The sequence below is a fragment of the Musa acuminata genome, chromosome BXJ1-2, assembly GCF_036884655.1.
Source record: "Musa acuminata AAA Group cultivar baxijiao chromosome BXJ1-2, Cavendish_Baxijiao_AAA, whole genome shotgun sequence".
In the NCBI taxonomy this organism is placed as follows: domain Eukaryota; kingdom Viridiplantae; phylum Streptophyta; class Magnoliopsida; order Zingiberales; family Musaceae; genus Musa; species Musa acuminata.
In genome coordinates this window covers 10154238-10160845 of record NC_088328.1, presented here as the reverse complement: position 1 = coordinate 10160845, position 6608 = coordinate 10154238, and positions in this window count along the sequence as shown.

Genomic DNA, 6608 nt, shown 5'->3' with positions numbered 1-6608 from the left:
CCATAGTCCTAGTGGTTTATCTGGTCCTTAGACTTAATACATCAAGGATGTCCTGTATGAGTACTCCACTCTTTGATACCATACTTATAGGCTTGGAAGTTCCAAATCTAGCATAGCGAGTCATCGAGAGTGGTAGCTAACCTTACGAGGGATATTGAGTATTGATAGAGGATCATCTGCTCTTAGTATTATAAGAGGAATATTCTATGTGTTTTTGCTCAAATAAATCTCTAGCCAAGGTTATTGGGATTGAGAACGAAAAAGTACTCCAGGAGAATCCAATTAGAGCAAGACTCGAGTAGAAACTGTATAAGCCTGATAGCACCATGCTCGGTATAGGCTTGATATGGACTCCTATATCTGGGATGAACTTCTTCATCTAGACTCCCTCCTTTGTTGCCTCTCTGTAGTAATGTACTCCGCCTATGTGGTCGAGTCAGTAGCAGTATCTTACTTGGAACTCTTCCAGCTTACTGCTCCTCCATTCAGGGTGAACACATACCTTGAATTAGACTTACTATCATTGACATCGAACAAGAATTTTGAGTCTATGTAGCCTTCAACCTTGAGGCTACTACCTCCATATACTAGTAAAAGATACTTAGTCCTTCTTAAGAACTTAAGGATACACTTTACTACTTTTCAGTTCTCTAAGCCTAGATTCGCTTGATACCTGCTCGTGACACTTAGAGCATACGCTATAGCAGGCCTAGTACATAACATGACATACATGATAGACCCTATTGCTGAGGCATAGGGTATCATATCCATGTTTGCCCTCTCTTCAGGAGTCTTTCGAGACATACTCCTAGAAAGTGATATCCCAAGTCTCATCGGTATGAGACCTCTCTTGGAATTTCTTATGTTAAACCTTTTGATAATGGTATCTATATACCTGGACTAGGACAAGCCAAGTATCCTTTTGGATCTATCTCTATATATTCGAATCCCTAAGATATAGAATGCTTCCCGTAAGTCCTTCATGGAGAAGTGTATAGATAACCAAGCATTTACTGTGGATAGGATTCCTATATCATTCCCAATGATCAGGATGTCATCCATATATAACACTAAGAAGGTGATAGCACTCTCACTTACCTTCCTGTATACACAAGGCTCATCTTTGTTCTTAACAAAGTCATAAGATCTGATCGTCTCATCAAATCTTATGTTCCAACTTCGGGAAGTTTGCTAAGTTCATAAATAGACCTAAGCAACCTACACACTTTATCGGTACTATCATTGGACACGAATCCCTCAAGCTGTATCATATACACCTCTTCCTCGAGGTTGTCATTAAGGAATACAGTTTTCACATCCATCTACCATATCTCATAATCATAGTATGTCGTAATAGCCAATAGATTTCAAATAGATTTTAGCATGGCTATAAGTGAGAAGGTTTCATTATAGTCAACACCTTGCCTTTGACGATACCCCTTAGCCACTAGCCTCGTTTTATAGGTCTCTATCTTTTTATCTACTCCGATCTTCTTCTTAAAGATCCACTTACAACCAATGGGTACAATACCCTTGGGTGCATCAACTAGGTTCCAAACTTTGTTGGAGTACATGGAATCCATCTCAGAATTCATGGCTTCTTACCACGTCCTAGAGTCTATACTCATAATAGCCTCCTCATAGGTCTGAGGATCAATATCATCAACATTCTCTCCACTTATATGTCTCACATATCTCTCAAGAGGATGAGATATTCTGTCGGACCTATGTAAAGTCAGAACTTGTGTGCTAGGTATCTGAACAGACTTAGGTTTTGGAATGGTGCTTGAGCTAGGTTCTCCAACCTCACTCAACTCTATAATGCTCCCACTGTCTCCGCCAAGAATATATTTCTTCTCAAGGAACACTGCTCTCTTAGCTACAAAGACTTTTTGATTCTCAAGATTATAGAAGTAATACCCATTAGTTTCCTTGGGGTATCCCATGAATATGCACCGTTCGATTATGGATTCTAATTTGTTGGGGTTATGTCTTTTGACGTGGGCAGGGCAGCCCCAAATCTTAACAACCTTAAGATTGGGCTTTTTTCCTTTCCATATCTCATATAGAGTTGACACCACCGACTTAATTGGAATTCGATTCAGAAGGTAAGTTGCGGTCTCTAGGGCGTATCCCTAGAATGAGATGGGTAGGTCAGCAAAACTCATCATGGACCACACCATGTTTAACAGTGTGTGATTCCTCCTTTTAGATACACCAATGAGCTAGGATGTATAAGGAGGTGTCCACTAGGACAGAATCCCATGATCCTTGAGGAACTAGGTGAACTCTATACTCAAGTACTCATCTCCTTGATCTGATCAAAGAATCTTGATACTCTTTATAGTCTGATTCTCTACTTCATTCTTATACTCCCTGAATTTCTTGAAGCCCTCAGACTTATACTTCATCAATTACACGTGTTCATATCTTATGAAATCATCAGTAAAAGTAATGAAGTAGGAGTAACCACTTATAGCATGAGTTGACATGGGACCACATACATCACTATGTATGAGTTCGAGTAGCTCAGTGGCTCTCTCTTCAGTTCCACTAAAAGTAGAGTTGGTTAGTTTTCCATGAAGGCAAAGCTCACAAATTGCATATGACTTAAAGTCGAACGGATCTAAATATCCATTCTTAAGAAACTTTTAAATCATTTCCTCATGGATGTAACCTAGCCTATAGTGCCACAAGTATACACTGTTCACCTCATCTCATTTCCTCTTGGACGCACTTATATTCATGATATGTAGAGTAGTATCTAGCATAAACAAACCATTATGCAATGTTCCTTATGCCAATCTCCTAGGCTTTGCTAGAATTTATAATAAATTACAAATGTGATAAGTACTACCGGTATCTAAAACCCATGCACTATCACAAAAATCTAACAATTAGAGACTAATCATGATGTATCTAAAGCTTCTCCAAGCTTCTATTTCGCTCTCTCTACAAGGTACATTTTGCAGTTCCTCTTCCAGTGCCCATCTTTACCGTAGTGGAAGCACTAGCCTTTGTCATTTATTGGGTCTTTCTTTGTAAGATTTGCTTTACCCGATCTACCCTTGCCCTTGCCCTTCTTAAGGGACTTTTCTATCTTCCTTTTCTTTCTAGTCTCACCAGCATAGAGAATTGGCTTCTCTCTCTTGATGGTGCTCTCTGCCTCCCTCAACATATTGAGGAGCTCAGGGAGAGTGACCTCAAGCTTATTCATATTAAAATTCATTATAAACTAAGAAAAGAAATCTGGTAGGGACTAAAGTATAAGGTCTTCACACAGGTCATCCTCTAGGACCATTCCTAGACCTGTGAGTTTCTTTATCCACTCAATCTTCTTAAGGACATGGTTCTGAACCGGTATCCCCTTAATCATCCTATCACGGAAGAGGCTCTTGGATATCTCATATAGCTTAGTCCTTCGTTGTTTCTCAAACAATTTTTGGAGATGTAGGATAATGGATTTGGCATCCATCTTTTCATGCTATCTATGTAACTCAGGAGTCATGGAGCCTAACATGTAATACTAAGTAAGAGAGGAGTCATCTTTGTACTTCACGTAGTGAGCGATCTTATCCTCGCTTACCCTTTCCTTAGACGTAGGCATCACTGTATCAAGGACATACATGATTTTCTCTATTGTAAGAACGATTCTCAGATTGTAGAGCCAATCGGTGTAATTTGGACCAGTAAGGCGGTTGACATCAAGTATGTCACGTAAAAGATTTGAATGCGATATATTTCTAAAAATGAAGATGTAGTAGAAATAAATAACATGCATATTTTATAAAAATAAATAATTAAGATGAGGACTTCTATCTTAATCTGCTCCCACTATTTTCTCGTGAATCACACAACTCCCTCTGGTGTATGAATCGGAGACCCTCGGCAGATCTTTAGTGGGGATCAAGATCTAATCGGTGTCTTAACGTAATCTAGAGTGATTCAACCAATTACACTAAGCCTGTAAAGGTAGGCAAATCTTATCAATCACAACTCATTTTGATTCCCATCCTGTTTGGGCTCTGAATCACCATGGTCTCGAGTGACTCGACCAACCATGGTGTTTGGTTAAGTCATTACCGTCATTACAAGATGAGTCTGATTTGACAATATGCTCTCGAGTGACTCGACCAAGTATATTATGTTATCATGTCATCGGTGACATCTCTATATCGTAGGCAAGATAGCTCGCGAAATAGATGAGCCTCAAGTAACTCGGCCAACTCAACCTATGTCGAGAATTGGTCCCTACCTATAATGATGGAAGGCCACGTGAGTTAATCTCACGTTTACCAACTTAATATTATAAAGAGAGGGGATTTTTTTTTATTTGGTCTCTTAATATGATGTGTCACACACATACATATTTAATAGATATCTACATCGCATGCAAATATATATACATATATAGTAGGTGTACAAGTAATCACACATCACATAAGTAATCACACTTAGATGATTATAGACCATACCCTAAAGTGATTAAGTGTCACGCCCCCTCAAATAATATCCATGATAATAAAGTTTTTTCAACACAAATCCATCCAGGATCCAATCACACATTTGAGGTCACTAAGAAAATATTCAGATCAAAATTTCACCTCTATAATCTATAAATTTATAAACCCTGTGCAGTTCATAAAATCTGAACCCAACTCACCAAAATAATAACTACAACATAAATTCACAAGTATGGGAGTCTATACAGTCACAAAACCAACATTTACCATAAGTTCATATCATTACACGAATTAAACTTAACATTCCAGAATCCTAGACACGAGAGGTCCTTTAAACTTATACAAAATCCACAAGTTTAGATTCATCGTCAACATTTCATTAGATGCAGAGTGTGCTTATACAACAAAAACATATATACTAATAAAGATCTGCCCAAAATCTTTTAGCTTTCCACTGCCTCAGCCCAACCTTAACATTTAAGCAAGCGACAAGCTATCCTGAAAAATTTATACAACAACGGGGTGAGTATATAAAGCTCAGCAAGTGACTAACATATCCATGGTAAAAGAGGACAATTTCCAAACAAATAAGGTTTCAAAATGCAAGGCAGAATATAATAATTCATAGACGTAATCTCATTAGGGCAGAATCACAAATGTCAACTCAATCAAACATATTTGGTTCATAACAAATGGAGCATAGAGTAATTGGAGCATATTAATAGCATATGAAATGTTTCGGAGCATATCAACAACCTATGGAACATTTCGAAGCATATCAATAACAAATGAAACATTTTGGAGCATATCAAAGGCGTACGAAATGTTTCAAAGCATATCAATAACAAATGAAACATTTTGGAGCATATCAAAGGCGTATGAAATGTTTCGAAGCATATCAATGATAAATGAAACATTTTGGAACATATCAATGGCGTATGGACCATTTCGGAGCATTTCAAAGATGAATACAAAACAGAAGTTCAAATGTCGAATTTGACGTTGCATTCATATCATTCATATCCAAAGCATGTATAGAAACACATAACCAAAGCTCTGGATACCATATCAAGCATACAGAAGGTGAAGTGGGACCATAACATAATATGGTACATCCATTTCTGAATGACCACCAAACATAAGTCTCTCACATCTGGGAGTCTCCTACGTCTGGGAGCTCCATCCACCCACGTCTGAGTGAAGTCATAGGGGTCGGCAAAGCATCTCAGGCTCTATGCATAACTCCCTTCACCATTTCTGGCGAAGGTTCACAATATCCCACAAACACCAGAGTACAAAAAGATAGTATGAATAATGAATAGCACATATCGGAAGCACACGCGGAACAACTAAACGTACATGTGCCTTTACGAGTCAATACGAAGTAAGCAATAATCTTTCACCATTGTAATCAGACTTGAAAGGAAATAAAAGCAAGGGCACACACGGAATCCAAGCAATCACATACAACTCAATTCAAATAAGAAGGTTAGCTGAATTCGATATCCAAAGGAATGAAACTAGAATAGAAACATATCGAAAGCAAATGCGGAACAATGGGATATACATGTGCCTATATAAGTCAATGTGATATAGCATAAACACTACACAATATGTTCAGGAATGGAAATAATTTATAGACAAGATCAAACGAGAATTCAAGCATTAATATAAGCCACAATTGAGTGAAGAGAACTGAATAAAATCTATTTCCAAACGAATGAAAACAGAAGATCCAAAATCGATCAAAGCTCGATTTCTGACAGAATTCGAGAGGCACATTGGATAAATACTTCAGATTATCAATTATGCTCCAATACTCTCAAGAAGGCTATTATTGAAAGATATACCAATCTATTTTCTGATGAAACAATCTTCGTACGAATCATGGTTTCCAACAAGGAGTTACCTTTATTTTGGTAACACAAGGTCAAAAACAAAATAACTGTTTTACAGAATTCATAGGGTCGGATTCAACAGATAACCGGATAGGTATTTGAATTCCAAATTTTTCAATCTATGTGTCGAAAGAAAGGTCTGCATGTTTAGTTTCGAATGAAGTCAGTTTGGTACAATTCAGAATTTTCAACAGGGACTTATAGGTTTTTTAGTATCGAAAGATCAAAAATTTTGATCCCTGTTCTG